This window comes from Protopterus annectens, chromosome 3.part1 (genome assembly GCF_019279795.1).
Source record: "Protopterus annectens isolate FY-2018-M chromosome 3.part1, PAN1.0, whole genome shotgun sequence".
Lineage (NCBI taxonomy): Eukaryota > Metazoa > Chordata > Ceratodontiformes > Protopteridae > Protopterus > Protopterus annectens.
In genome coordinates, this window is record NC_056732.1 from 554,423,787 (window position 1) to 554,439,696 (window position 15,910).

Sequence of the window (15,910 nt, forward strand, 5' to 3'; positions counted from 1 at the left end):
CAGAACACAACTAACTAATGGCTCAGCACGCCCATGAAACAAAGTAAATCATGTCACCTCAGTACTATGCAGAACGTATTCCATATGTATACTTTCATATTTGGTCTGAAAATATCATGTAGTGGAACAGCAGTCGGGGAAAACATGTTCTACATTTTCTCAAGTAATGTGTAGCTGTGGAGATCAATATTTCAGAAAAGGTTGAACACGACCTACAATGCCTGGTTTTGACAAAATTCACAGATCAGTTTGTCCATATCTGATAGTTTCCTTCAACTGTTACAACCAAAATATTAAAGCAGATGGCAGAAGAGGAGCACATTCACTGAAAACCAAAAGGATACCCCACACATTGTGCCGCTTATCAGGTGTGAGAAAAAGCAAGAGCACAGCAAAGTAGAAGTGGCCAGACTGCCAGTGACAGTGACTATGATAGACCTCCGCTCTCCACAAAAGCTGTCATCGCTGAAGTACGCCGCTAGTCCTTCTCGCCACTTGCTCACTTGACCGCAGACATGTAGAAGCAAAAATTATGGCCCTGGACTATAGCCTCAACAAACGAAAGATTAATCAGTACTTCACTGTGAGAAATGCCAAAGTGTTAGCACTGGGTAAGCAGTACTGACATCTCACACAATGACTAGCACTCTGACAGCAAAGAGAACATTAAAACCACTCCCAAAAACCAGTTGCCCCATTAACGGAAAAGTACTGAATAATTATACTAAAACACATGGATAACTAGCCAGAGTAAGTTTCTATTACACATAACTGCTTTTAATTAAATAGGTAAGGTTCTATCAAATCTAAGTAAGCAGAGAAATGGTAAATTGAAGTAATCCGCACTAGATGATTAATGCCAAACGGTATGCAAGTGGTGGCTCGGATTGCAATAATCTGATTGGCTGCCACCACTTGCTTTATCAACAATCTTTTAAATGAATTTAGAAGTAAAACTTTAATGTGAACTTAATGTAAAAACACACTGAATCATAACTGTATAATGTAGTTTACATGTTCAGTTATGATTTCAGTGTGTTTTACATTAGGTTCAACTACAAATGTGTACTACAATTTCTCACACTTCAGGAAGGCACTCGGGGGTAACAGCTTGAAATTAGCAGCTTCTCATGGAGTGCTCGGTGTTAAGCACACAGACGCCATGAGAAGGTACTCAGGGTTAATGAGTTAACAACTGAAAACTGGATGCGCCAAAACCACCTCTCTCTCAATGCAAATAAATCAAAGATTCTACTATTCCCTCCCACAAAGACCCTCTCCTATGATAAAAAAAACTTCAAAGTCTATAGTCAAACCAACTCACCTATAGAAGTGGTCCCCTCTGCCAAACTACTTTGCATTACAGTAGATGAACACCTCAAGTTTGATATTCATATTCAACAAAATATTAAGAAAACCCACCAAAAGCTAGGTATGCTGTATAGGAATAATCGCTTTCTCTCCAACTCTACCAGGCAAAGTCTGGCCTTGACTTATCTTTTTCCTTCCTTATTATACGAAGCCCCTCTCCTATCCAACCTGTCCTCCTCTATCACCTCTAAACTAAAAAACCGCTACAACAAAATCTCTAAATTTGCCTCTAAATCTAAAAATACCACACATCACTGCCTAACCCTACAATCCTTGAATTGGCTTGAACTCCCAAACTACCTAGACTATCTCCAACTCACTACTGCATATAGACTCATATTTCACCCAACAAAATGTCCCACTCTAACTAACATCCTTCCCCCTTATACACCCAACAGAGCTCTCAGATCTGAAAATCAGAACTTAATTGCTATCCATAAACCTAAACGTCCTGCTGGCCAACTTCTCCTATCTTTCTCACTAGGCAAAAAAATGGAATTCCCTTCCCTCCACACTAAGAACCATACCAAACTCAGAAAACTTCAAAACCCAACTATTCAAACACATGTCCACTAAATGGAAATGTACCTGCCTTCACCCAACCTAATCAAAGGGGGTTCTCTCTCTGGTTCCCAAGCTCTACAACTCTCATAGTTATCTTCTTATGACCTATCTAAGCTCTCAACAATTTCTATAGCTTCTCTAAGCTCTCAACAACTCCTACAGCTACCCTCACACAGCCCAACCTTGTAAATATTGTAAATAGCATTCTACTGTTGATGTCTGTATGTAAAGCGTATTTACATTTTCTTAAAAGGTTTGTATGTAAACTGTTTCCACACCTAACACATATCTGTTTTTCTCAAATGAAACTGTATGATCCCTACCTTCAAGCTTAATGAATTTGTTAACTATGCATGATATTGAATGCATTTATGAGTAACTATTCTACATAATATTATCTTTAATATTAACTATCAGTTGTATCTAAATTGTTTAATACATCTTGGAGCTTTTCTCCCCAGGCCTCCACTGAAAATGGGTAAATTTGGCCCAGTGTGGTCTTCCCCGGTAATCAAACTGCAAATAAATAATTCTGCCAGTTTGAGTAAAATTCAGTTACTGGATATTAAGTTCACTGCCTGAATGTCAGCAAAGAAAAAAAATAGAGAACCTGAAATAAATCAGCTAGAAAAAGCAAAGAGAAAACACTGACCGGGAAGAATCCAAAAGATGTTCAGCAAAAAGCAGTTCAAATGTCAGCTTTGGTGCAATAAATGGCTTCCAGTAATTTAGAGGAAAAGATACATCAAGTGTACTCAGAGATAATGAAAATAAATGAAACACTGAAGGAGTATATCAACTCAAATAACAAAAGGCTGGAAAACAGAAGAAGCTTTAACTAGCTATTCAAATGAACTAATAAAACCGCAAAAATCAGAGGCTGAAATGAAGAAAAGGTTGGCTGAGTATGACACTTCTCAAGAAGAGATGTTTCAAAAAATGGTAGTGTTAGAAGACCAAACATGCAGAGAAAACCTGAGATTTTATGCTTTACCAAAGAAACTAGAAGGAACAGACTGGTATTCTACAGCAGAATTTGTTAATTGAAATGGCACATTGAGTGTATGCTCCAAACCTGCCATGAGAATGCATCCAAGAACTTTATTAGTAAATATGTAAAAAGAAAAGTCTGTGGTATCCCTCAAAGTCTCAGAAAACCCAGTATGCAACCTATATTGGGTCAAAAACAAACCAAGCAGAAACTTTACAGTGTGGAGGGTGTGAAGTTCACGCCTTGAAATATATTATGCACCTACTTCACTAATAAAAAATTGAACTTTAAAATACTACAAAATAATAAAATAAAATAGTAGGTAGTAGGTAGCCCACAGTTGAGTTAAGAATGGAAAAAGGATATTCCATTCTTAACTCAGCTGTGGACTACCTATTATTTTATTTTATTATTTTGTAGTATGTATTTTAAAGTTTGATTTTTATTAGTGAACTAGGTGCAAAACATATTTCAAGGAGTGAAATTCACACCCTCTACACTGTGAATTTCTGCTTGGTTTGTATTAGTAAATATGCAATCATACCAATGGAAAGATTTGATCCTGACAAAACTGTAGCAGAAGGGAAAAGTATTACAAATTGGAGACAGCAGAGAGTGGAAAATGATTATTCACTGTACACCAGGCAGAAGAGAAGTGAACCTATCCCAACAATCAGGGAGTGTTGAGAGCCTACTATGAAATTCAAGCTGCTGTATCCAGCTGTCTTCAGAATATTTTTTTCTGAAGGATCATACACATTTTTTGATACAGAAGGAGCTAAGAAGGAAATACAAAAGTTTATCCAACAAAAAGTGAGCCATCAAACAGAAAGTGACTCTAATTTTCATTCTTCTGACAATAAAGCTCATAGAGAGACTTTCCCAGTGAGATATTTTTCCAGTGTTCCAAAGGAAAATGTTTGAGAAACAGAAAAAAAGCACAGGTGTTGACTAGCTGAATCAGTGCTTGGACTTGAACCAGATTCTGGAGTTGAACAGGAAGAAGGTCAACAACACTGAAATTGGTGAATAAATGCGAGATTATGAAGCATCAATTGCATTTGTGAAATATGGCTTTGGAAGAAAAAGTGTCTGAGAAAGACTGACTGTGTTAAACTTGTGGGTGGACTGTATGGCATTTACCACACTTTATATCATTAGAAGGACACTAAAAGGAACAAAAAGTAACTTTAAGTAAAACAATTTGTATTCTTACTAGTATTTATATAAAACATTTCATGATATAAACAGCATGTTACATAATAAAGCAACAACTGTATAAAAGATGAACCTGCCAAACATCATTGTGTGCATGTAACACTAAAGTTGGAAATACACATTGAAAAAAATGTCATGTATAATAGGTAGGAACAATAACTTGTTATCATAATGGGTCTGCTATCCTTATCATCTTGGAACATAAATGGACTTATAGTATAGACAAAAAAGAAAGAATATTGAATTATATTAAGAAATGCAGAGTGCAAATAGTGTTGCAGGCAACACATTTGGAAGGAAATGAGCATGAGAATTTGATGAAGAAAGAATTTCAGTGTAGATATTCAGAAAAATATCAGGGACAAAGGTAAACTGGAATGTTGTGTCTTTTGGCTTTTCCCGGTTAGGGGTCACCACAGCGTAACTCTGGTCCGCTAATGATTGGCAGCTGATTTGTACATGCCGAGTTGCCAGCCCTGATGCACAACCTTCAACGAAGGTACGCCCATTTATGCATGCCTCCACACAGAAGACGATCTAGTTGAGAATCGAACTGGACAGCGTCTTACTGTGAGGCGACAACGCTACCGCAAGGTAAAGTGGAATAAGTATACTAATTGCTAGAGGAGCTCTAATAGTAATAGAAGAGGAAAAAAGATAATGGTAGATTTCTGGTAGTAAGTGGCTACTGGCAAGGAAGGAGGATTATGCTGGAACATATTTCTATTCCACCAGAAACTACTGTAATGGAGCTTAATAGAATTTTTGGAGAAATAATTAGCATTCACCAGGGAATATTACTTATAGGTGGGGATTAGAACTTGATTATCAACAATGAGGATGTGTCTAGGGGACCTGGAAGGGAAAATATAACAAAAGAAGGTAGACTTCTGAAGATATTTATGAAAATATTCAGTATGGAAGATGTGAATTCAGTAGTAGGAACTCGGAGAGAATGCACATATTATTCCTCAAGGTATAATAACTAGGCTAGACTAGATAAAAATTATATTTTGCAGGAACATGTGCATTTAATTGAAACCACTGACACACATCCAACAACTGTTTCAGATCATACACCGGTAAAAACCAAGATAAAAATGCAGGGTAATAAAGTAAAATGAGACATTGGCATTTTCCCATCTGCCTATTAAAGAGAGAGAAATTTAAGGGTTCCTATCAGCATTTTGAATGTTGAAAACACCAAATTTAATTTCACCAAACTGAAATGTTCAAAATCACAGAAGAGCGAACTGATGGAGCATTGATTTCTTTCCCAGGGAAAGAAATCGGTGGGCAGTCATCGGAGTTTGCTATTTCTTCCACTGTGGTGAGGTCTCGGAGTTGATATATTTAAGTAGGGGGAACAGCCCTCCACTTTGGGGGTGGGGGGTAAAGCCCCCCCCCTTCTGTTAGTGCTTAAAGTATTAAAAATTTTTTTTTTTTTTTTGCACAGAATACAGATTTCTTTCCCAGGGAAAGAAATCGGTGGGTCATCATCGGAGTTTGCTATTTCCTCCACTGTGGTGCGGTCTCGGAGTTGGTATATTTAAGTAGGGGGGTGAAACCCCCCATTTCTGTTAGTGTTTAAAATCTTAATTATTTAACATTTTAGTTCGATGAAATTGCATTTGTCATTTTCAGCATTCAATATGCTGATATAGACCCAAATTTAAGTAATGGGTAGTGGAAATTATTCTAGAGTTAATAGGGAAGATAGAAATGTCTTCAGAAGTTATGGCTAGTAAGTTGGATAAAACGAAACTGTAGTTTAAACAATAGTGTAGAAATAAAATACAGAGATATGGTTAAGAAGTAACAGGAATTATTTATAGAAGCTGACAAAGGTTGAAATATTGCAAAATAAGGGGAACCTCACAGAACAAGAAGAGGCACAACTACAGACTGCTAAACAGAAAATAAAGGAGTATCTAGATAATGTGCATAAGCTTAGAAAGACTGCTGTTAAGCAACTATTTTTTGATAATAATTCCTGAGCACAAAAACTTTTATCACCATAACTTAGGCAACAGGAAGTAGAAAGGGTTTTTTGCCAAACTTAGGGAGCTTAAAACAAGAAAAATAACAAGAGATTCTATAGACGTTTTAGAGATATTTCAGAAATTTTATGAACATTTTTATAAATCAGAGAAATATGGAAATCAATAAAGAGCACCAATAGGAATATTTATGGAGGGCTTAATTAAACCAAGATAAGATGCAGATGAGGTTCAACAATTAACAGTTATGACAGGAGATGAGATAAAAGCAGTGATGTATAAACAATCTGCTGGAAAGTCTCTGGGAACAGATGGAATTCATGTGGAAGTTAGAGAGAAGAAAGGGATAACGATCTGGAAGGTTTTGTTTAACAGTGTTTTAAAAGGAGGGGATGCACCAGCATCCTGGAAGAAAGCTGTGGTGGCTGTAATAATAAAGACAGTAAACACATGTCAGACCCAGCTTCATATAGACCCATTTCAATTTTAAACCATCATTATAAAGTATTTATGTCTATATTACTAAAAAAGAATGGCAAAGGTCTTGCCAAAACTGATATCAATCAATGTGACTTTGTGGAGGGGAAGCAAACATTTGACAGTATTAATAGAACAATGATGATCCACAGGGAAGCAGAATTAAGAAAATACTGCTGTTGTTGGTGAGTCTTGATGCAGAGAAAGTATTTAACAGCGTAAGCTGGGATTTTATGAGTAGGCAGTGGAACCATTTGCATTCCCTGAAACAATAAGTTTAATTAGAAGTCTATATGAAGGATCAGAGAAAAGAATTAAAGTGAGAGAGTTCCTCTCTTATGTGTTTGTCTTAACACATGAACCAGGTAGGGGTGTCCTCTTTCCCCTTTGTTATTTGCTTTATATTTAGAGCCACTGGCAAAGAAAATAAGGGACTTAGAAATACAAGGTTATAATTGGTATGGTAATCTAGAAAAATTGGCTTTATTTACAGATATTATTATGTACCTGATAAATTCAGTAAAAGATATCTTAAGAGTTGTGGAATATTCTGAGTCAGTTTCATATCTTTTCAGGATATAAAATAATGAAAATAAAACGTACATAGCCATAAATTATGTACCTACACATACATTGGTTTAGCAGTATCCACATTTGTGGGAACACTATAAGATGACATATTTAGGAGTATGGATTAAAAATGCTTCTGTTATGGTAGCTAAGGTTATGTGGGAAGAGACTAAACAAAGAATAATACAACAACTGAGAAACTGCAAGCTCTTGTTTATGAATAGTAAGATACAGCAGTGAAAATATTTTAATCCCTTTAGTTTTTTTATACAGGTCTTTTATACTTTTATCAACCACAGGAGACGTTTGGCAAATAATTAATAAAGAGTTGAAGGAATTTCTCTGGGGGAAATAAGTTAAGCCTTCCAGTAGAACAAGGTGGTTAGGATTACCTGATTTGAGGGGATGTTTTAGAGCTGCACACTTAAGGCCCATGCATGTAACACAATCAGAAGGTTACAATTCAAAGTGGAAATGGATGATGATGAAGCAAAGGGGAAATTTAAGAAATGAGAGAGTGAGATTATGGATGCAGATCCTCAAAGAGAATAATGACAGCCATACAGAATATTATATTCATAAAGTAACAGAACATATTCTATGAACTAAGTTAACATGAGAATGGAGAAAAGAGGTTTTGTCGATAGGGATTACTGCAAGTAGGGGTATAGAAAATAGGCAAGTGGGGGCTAGAATTTAGTGGAGAAAACTGGCAGAGGAACCAATGTATTGTGAGCAAATAGCTAGAGAAGGAAAGGTAATAGAATGGGATGAGGCAAAGAAGACATTTGGACTGCAGACTAGAGACTGCCTTCCCTATCAGGGATTGATATCAATGTATAGGCAAATAGAAAGGAATAAGAGAATCCTAAGTGAAAAACCTGCTATGGTAGAGTTTTTAGTTGAATCTGGAACAAAAGTTGCTATTAAAAAGAGATAATTAGTAGGACATGTAAAATATTGCACAGTAAGTATTAGAATCAATCAAAGGAGGTCAGAAAAGATTAGGAAGAAAGATTGGATAAGCAATTTACAAGGGAACAATGGGAGAACATATGCATGGCTCCCAAGTGTGTATAAAAGGTCCAAAAGGTTTTGCCTTTTTGCTTGAGAGTGTCTGCATAGATATTTTCATACCCCAAGCAGACTTCAAAGTTATTTTCTTCAGGTAGATGGCAAATGTTGGAGGAGTGATGGGGAAGAAAGAGTTAACCGGGAATATAAGTTTGGGAGTGTAATGAGTTGGCAGATTTAAAAAATGTTCTGCAGATTACTCTGTCAGAAATATAGGGTGAGCAAATGGGTGTGACTAAGGAAATAATTCTTTTGAGCTGGGACCTGTGCACTACCCCGGTAAACAAATATAAATCAATCAATCGCTCAGTCTTAATTGTCTAGACATAGTCAGGCCTTGTTAGGTTTAATTCTGGTGCTGTCAAAAAAGAATTACTAGAAAATGGAAATCAAAGTCTGAACTAACTGTATTTGAAGGACTGAATATTGTAACAGAGATAAAATGACTAGAAGCGGGATCTTTAAAAAGGGAAAGAGCAAATTCCATAGAAATAAATGAAAATTGTGGGAGCAATACATGCAGAATAATGCTCAGGAGGAGGAGTGAGGTTTATGGGAAGGTGCTTATTGAGCAATTTATGTAATCTTGACTGATGATAGTTACATAAGTGATGTATAATGTATGTAACTAGAAACATGTTAATATGGTTTATTTTCTTTTATATTGCTGTACGGCTGCCTATGTTATAAGTGATAGTGCATATTTTTAACAACTGTTTTTTGTAATTAATTTGTAATTAAGTCCAAGATTGCTGTATTTTGAAGTATTCTCCTTACTCTGAGGTAAAGTGATCTTAGAGCTAGTATATAAGTAGTAATAGGGTTATTGGGGAACACACTTCCTTACACTGGGGATACTTTAAAGATGTAACAGAGAGTTTTGGAATCCACTTTTATTTGATGCAACTGCAGTTTAATTTTCTCATTCAGGCTTTAAAGTACTGAGTCCTACACAACCGATAAGGAGCTATTGCATTTAATTAAGTCAATCAGCAGATTTTGCTTGTTAGTTTGGTAGACAGTAACCTAACCTTTGACCATGATGTGTCTATAATAGTAGTAAGAAAATCATTTTGTGTTGGGCAACCTATAAGCAAGGTTATGGAATCTAGGTCCAAGCAAGTAATTTTTCTGCTGTACTTGGCCTTCATCAGATCCATCATTGATCACAATGCCCCCTTCAGTATGTACCTTTCCAGGCATATGCAACAGCTGTCGTGGCTACAATCAGGAAGAGTAACTCCCACAATGACATGAGCTCTCTAATTAAACTAAACAGGAAACTAAGAGGACTAATTAAGTCCAACAAGGCCAATTACAAGGTCAAAATTTCCATACAGGTTAAAGACAACAAAAAAGCCTTCTACAGCTATGCCTGAAACCTCAAAAGCAGCACACACCAGTGTGTCAAACTAGTTATAAGTGGTGCCACCTTCACTGAGCACAGCGACATAGTGAATTTGCTGGCTGACAAATACAGCTCAAACTTCACACCCCACTACCTTCCTTGAAATATCTGCTAGCATACCCCCCAACTATTATCAGGAAACAGGTCCTGGCGGCGCTTACTAAGGCAAAAAACACAATCTCAGTGGGCCTTGACAGTATCCCAAAATGTTTCCTAAACAGCTTAAAACATGAACTGTCAGGACCACTTGTGTCATTTTTCCAACTATAGCCTCAAAACAGGCTTTGTACCACAAGAATGGAGGATAATGGTTATCCACTTCACAAGTGTGAGCTGTCAATTGACCCCAAAAACTACAGACCTATTAGTCTGACTAGTCTAATATGCAAAGCCGTGGAATGAATTGTCATGGAAATGATCAGCAAAGACATAGGCAACCTTCAGACACTGGACCAAACCCAGTTTGCCTTTATCAAGGGAAGGCCATGCCTACTAAACCTGGTGGACTTCTTTGAGAAGGTCACCAAGGCAATGGATGAGGGTAAAATGGTACATACCACCTACTTGGATCTGGCTGAGGCATTCGATATAATAACCCACTCAGATATAGTTGACAAACTCACTGAACTGGGCAAAAAACCTGCATAACTCGCTGGATTGCCAGCTGGCTCATAGATAGAACCCAGGAAGTCCATATTGGTGATACTACCTCCACTAAGAGACCAGTCACCAGTGGGGTACTTCAGGGCTCCATGGTGGAAGTGCTTCTATTTGGCATCTGCTTCTTAGAGGTAAAGGCTAATGTCAAGGGCATTTGGCTGACCAGGTTCGCTGATGACTGCAAATTGGGAGCTATCATAAACTCCCCCATGATGTAAACATCTTACATGAGGGTTTACGACAAATGACTGATGCCAAAATCACAGACTAAAACTCAATGCCAAGAAATGCATTATAGTGCCTTTTGGGAAAAATGCCATCCATTCTAATTACTCCATTGATTAGACACCCCTAAGAGTTGACCTGGTTTTCAGGGATCTGGGAACATATGTAGGCAGTAATCTGTCCTTTGACCAACATGTTACCAAGTTAGCAAGAAGATCAGTTTATGTTGCCCAAATTATAAGTAAGAACATGACATCCAGGTCTAAGGAAGTCATAGTGCCACTTTATCCAGTCCTTATTAGACCCATCACTGAGTATAATGCCCTCTTCAGCATGTACCTGACTAGACATATGCAACAGTTGGAATGCCCACAAAGGAGAGAATCCCAGGTATAAACACATTGTCATATATGGATAATTTTAAAGCTCTATCTCTATACTCGGTCTCCTACAGGTTACTGAGAGGCGATCTATACCTGACATACAAGGCATCCTCGGATCCAGCTGTAATGGCACTTTTGCACATCTGCAAAATGAGCAGAATCAGAACCACTAAATTCAAGCATTTACATTGTACTTGTGACATAAATAAGACATGCTGATGAGACAGATATGTGTCTGAGAGGATCAACATGCTCTGGAACAGCCTCTCCATCCATGTGTAGTAGAGTCCATCCCTAACCTTATTTAAGCATAACCTTGACCAATGGATGGGAAGTTGGAAATTCACTCTGGGTCTGGCCCCCATATCTCTGACAGGCAGAGACAGACAGTAACCAAACTAACATACTCCCTCCCCACATAACCTCTAGAGACTTCCTAACATACCCTATCCTACTAAACATCCACGATACATGGGGACATAATTGGGTTGGATTGCATGGCTAGGCTGGTAAAGGCACTGCTGGTTGTTAGCCTAGTATATACTGTTGAACCTATGAACTGGCGCATCCACAAAGGTTTCTCACAAAAAGAATACAGGTTGTAAACAATTTGTCCTATGCAGACCATCTCAAAGCCCTAAGCTTGTACAAGAGGTGATCCATGCTTGGCTTACAAAGCATCTTTTGGTCCCTCTCTGATTTGGTTCATAGGTTTATAGGTAAGTACTATGCAATCAGTCTGCAGACCATTTCAAGCTTAACCAAAAAAACCCTGTTCAGAAATTCACTCTAGCCTCAAGGAAGGCAAGACAAGATAGACCAGGAGAGAATTTGAGGCTGCCCTCCGAATTATCTGGGATTACCTTGAAGGTGGCAATGGCACTACTCTGCTTGACATGTAGTGGAACTTTGATCCAGAGGTGAGGGATACTTTGTGGTGTGAATTTATCATGTCAACATGCTGATGAAGGTTTGTTCCTATAACCCACTATTTGATGTACCATTAGTTCTGTGAAGGAATCGGAGATCAAATAATGTTAGATCTTTCATGGCATGAAAGGCTAAACATAGATCTCAACGGAGGAGTCTGTAAGACAGAGAAAGGGCTGACAGTCTGTATGGATAAGTAAGATTTTTGAGACCACTGGTCTTTTTAGTTATGAATCTCTGAGATCTTTCAAATTGTGTGATATGTTTAGATAAATACATGCCAAAACTGCATTATATTCAGTAGTGGGTCTGGTAAGATATGGGTAAAGGGGAATTAAGACTTCTTTGGATCTAGTGGAAATGCCTTTGGAAATTAGATGGGCCAGATAAAAGGCTTTCCGAACTACTTTGGAAACATGATAGACAAATGATAAGGAATCATCAGCTAGAGTACCCAGTTCCCTTACACCAGTATATGATTGGAGAGGTGCATCTCCTGTATGCTAAGTGAAACTATTTTGTTTTCCAAAATTAACTATGCTAATTTTTTTTTACATTTAATTTGAGACCATTGTCCTTGTACCAGTTCTCAACATGGTCTAAGCCATTTTGGAGCAGTTGTGAGTCAGCTGAAGATAGAATAACAATGCCCACTTTATAGTCATCTGCAAACTTAGTTAACCATAGGCCAGAAGTACTGGCCTGAAGATCTGAGAAAGATCTGATGGAAATATTGCACATCCATAAAACAACCAGTGTAAGAATTGTCTGATCTAGAGACCTACACCTCAGCTGCAACATAAATAGGACATATTGGAGGGGCAGGTATATGCCTCAGAGACTACCTCTTCTCTGGAACAAGCTTCCCATCCATTTGAAGCAGAGTTCTTCCCTGACCCAATAAACGTGTAACTTGGACCAGTGAATGGTGAATCTGAAATTTACCCCTGATCTGGCATCTATATCTCTAATAGACAGAGGCAGCCTGTAAATTATTGACCACTTAATGTCCAAACTTACATATACCCCTTAAAATAACCTTGGAATATTAAAATACACACATACACAGTCTCTTCTACTTTCACGCACATAGCATACACATACACACACGCACGCATGCACACAGTCTCCTCTGCTTTCATATACACATTCAGTTACACAAGATAACTCTCTCTCTCTCACACACACACACACACACACACACACACACACACACACACACACACACACACACACACACACACACACACACACACACAGTCTCTTCTGCTTTTGTGCACGCATTCACTCACACACGCAGACAGCAACATGAACCCATACTTTTTTCCTGTTTCATTGATTTTTTACACTCGCTAAAAAGGAAAAGCACTGATTAGCGAGTGTAAAATAATAGCTCAATCGATCTCTGTCTCTTACTCTCATAAACACATATACTCTAACACACACAGACAAAATACACACACGCACACACTTTTAATTTTTTTTATTTTAAACTCGCTAAACAGATAAAGCGCTGCTTAGCGAGCATAAAATAATGGTGTCAGTTGTTTTTTTTAATCTGAGCTCCACGGCAGTTTGATATGTTGTTGTGAAGTGCGGACTCGTTTTTCAGCAGGCATTACTTGTACATTAATACCCTGCTGGAGAATGTTTGTTCTCCAGTCAGGGTACTGCAGTTTGATATGTTGTTGTGAAGTGGCGGACTCGTTTTTCAGCAGGCATTACTTGTACATTAATACCCTGCTGGAGAATGTTTGTTCTCCAGTCAGGGTACTGATACACAGTTCGCCCATTCTCTAAAGCCTAGTAATCACCTATGAAGTAGGGTACAGCAGTGATCTCAAGGAGAATTTCAGGTTCTGCTCAGGAGTACAAACTAAAGGCAAATGAAAATGTTGCATTAAGTGGAAGAAACACCTGACACAAATTGAGTAAATACAACAACAGTCTAGATGAATATAAAGAGTAACATATATGTATAATACATATTAATAGAGGAAATGAGGCAAGAGACAAATAGTAGACATTAAAAACCCAAACATATTTGCAGTGCATCTTAACACCCACCAACTAGTACACTGAACAATGTGACCATACAATGAGGAAGCAAGCAAAGTAAATGAACTATTTAAATATCAAGCAAAAGGTTTGAAATATTACACAAAGATACTTAAAGAAAATTCTTTGCATTTCATCACAGACTAGTAGAGTCTACTGAACATTGTAAATGACCAAAAGTAGAAAAAAAAGTATACCAACTATCTGTGTATCTACAACTATATCTATCTCATGGGAGGTTTGACAGGTAAGAGTATGGCAGGATTAAGGAATGCAAAAAGAGAGGAGAATTAGGCAAACTTTTGACAAAATTATTTTTAATACGCTCTTGTGAGTACCATGATATAGAGGTCAATTTAAATCAAGATATTGTAGGTGTGATGGAAGGGAATACTTTTGACATAAGATATGATGTGCAGTGTTACTGATGCTTAAGGTACCTTATCTTTCATGCAAACATAAATAAATAAATAAATAAATTTGTGGATTATAGGATATTAGGGATTTCTATTGAAGGGTATAGTTATCTTGTAAAATTGTAGCTTATGCTTGGTTACAAATATAGGTAATAATTAAAGTGCTAGTAAACAGAAGAGAAAAAGAGTATGAAATAATGTAAAGCTCTAAGTATATGGATGAAAATTTCAGAGAAAGGGAAGACAAAATGAAACCATCATGGATGAGAATGGTGACTTTTGTATCATTTGGGTATGGTGCTGAGCAAGTAAGGTGGAAGGCTTCATAGGAGATAATGTTCAGTCAGGTGAATGAGAAGCAGATGTAGAAGCCATTTTGATTTGCCCCAAACCCAGGTTTCTGATCTTTGATGGTGTGGGATTCCATATCTTATGGCTGTGAATTAAGAAAGCTGTGCTGCTGGAAGACAAATAGTTTAGTAGATGTTCGGACACTGGGAGTCCAGAGCTGAACAGCAGAGATTTCAGGCCATGTGACATTGTATATTGGCCCAGTATAAAATAATAATTCACATGAAGTAGTTTAAAGGTTGAGGTGCAAGCAAGAAGAGAGAAAAATGAAGAGTAATAAGAAATCAATCATGTTTTCTGTGAGACACATAGTAGATTTATGGGCATTTGAATGTATCCATCTTCAGTGTTAGAGGAAGTGTCTAATGACTGAGCTTTGGACTGAGTTTAGCTTCTTCTCCACTACCTTCCTACCAGTTAATGGCTGTTGTAGATAAACCCTACAGGTTTGGGTCAGAAAAGCAAGCTGTACCACTGAAGATGGGTAGAAATGAGTTTGTGGCACAATAAAGCATTTCAGCTTATATATGGAGATTTGTAAATGAATAAAATGCTTGCATGCCAGACACAGGTCACCTCTCAGCAATCTGCAGTCTGTGGGATGGAGATTAAGTCGCTTTTTGTAATTACATTTTAAGGAGATGTGTGATATTAGAATAAACTCATAAAGATGGAGTTTTGTTTCAGTTATCAGAAGTATCCCTATATATCAGACGTAGTGCATTTTAAGATTTTATTAGTTCTTTCATCTGATTTTCGATATATTATAGCTCACCTCAAGAGTTTCTGCAACTTAGGATCATAACAGGATGCCTGAATAACTGGAAGAGGGGCACATAAGTGCACTTTCCCTAATGTGATGTTAGGTGTGCCAAAGTGAAAGAAATCCAGACTTACAGAAAGCAACAGTAAATTCAGAGACAGTCCCATGTTTCTGTAGTAGGTTTAACACAATTCTTTCAGAAGCTACATTTTAAGATAAAAAAAAAAAAATAGCACAACCATCATCATCATCATATCATACAGCAGGACATGTACTCTCTCATACTTCTGAAAAGGAAGTGCATCTGAACATGTTGAAAAGCAAGTGATTCACTGGAAATTTCTATTCAAGCTGCATGTTTGATAAATATATTGTGTTAGTGCAGTGACTTCAACAAAGCAGATATATATTCCATTGCTTTTCAAAAAAAAAAAAAAAAAAACTCAAAGTC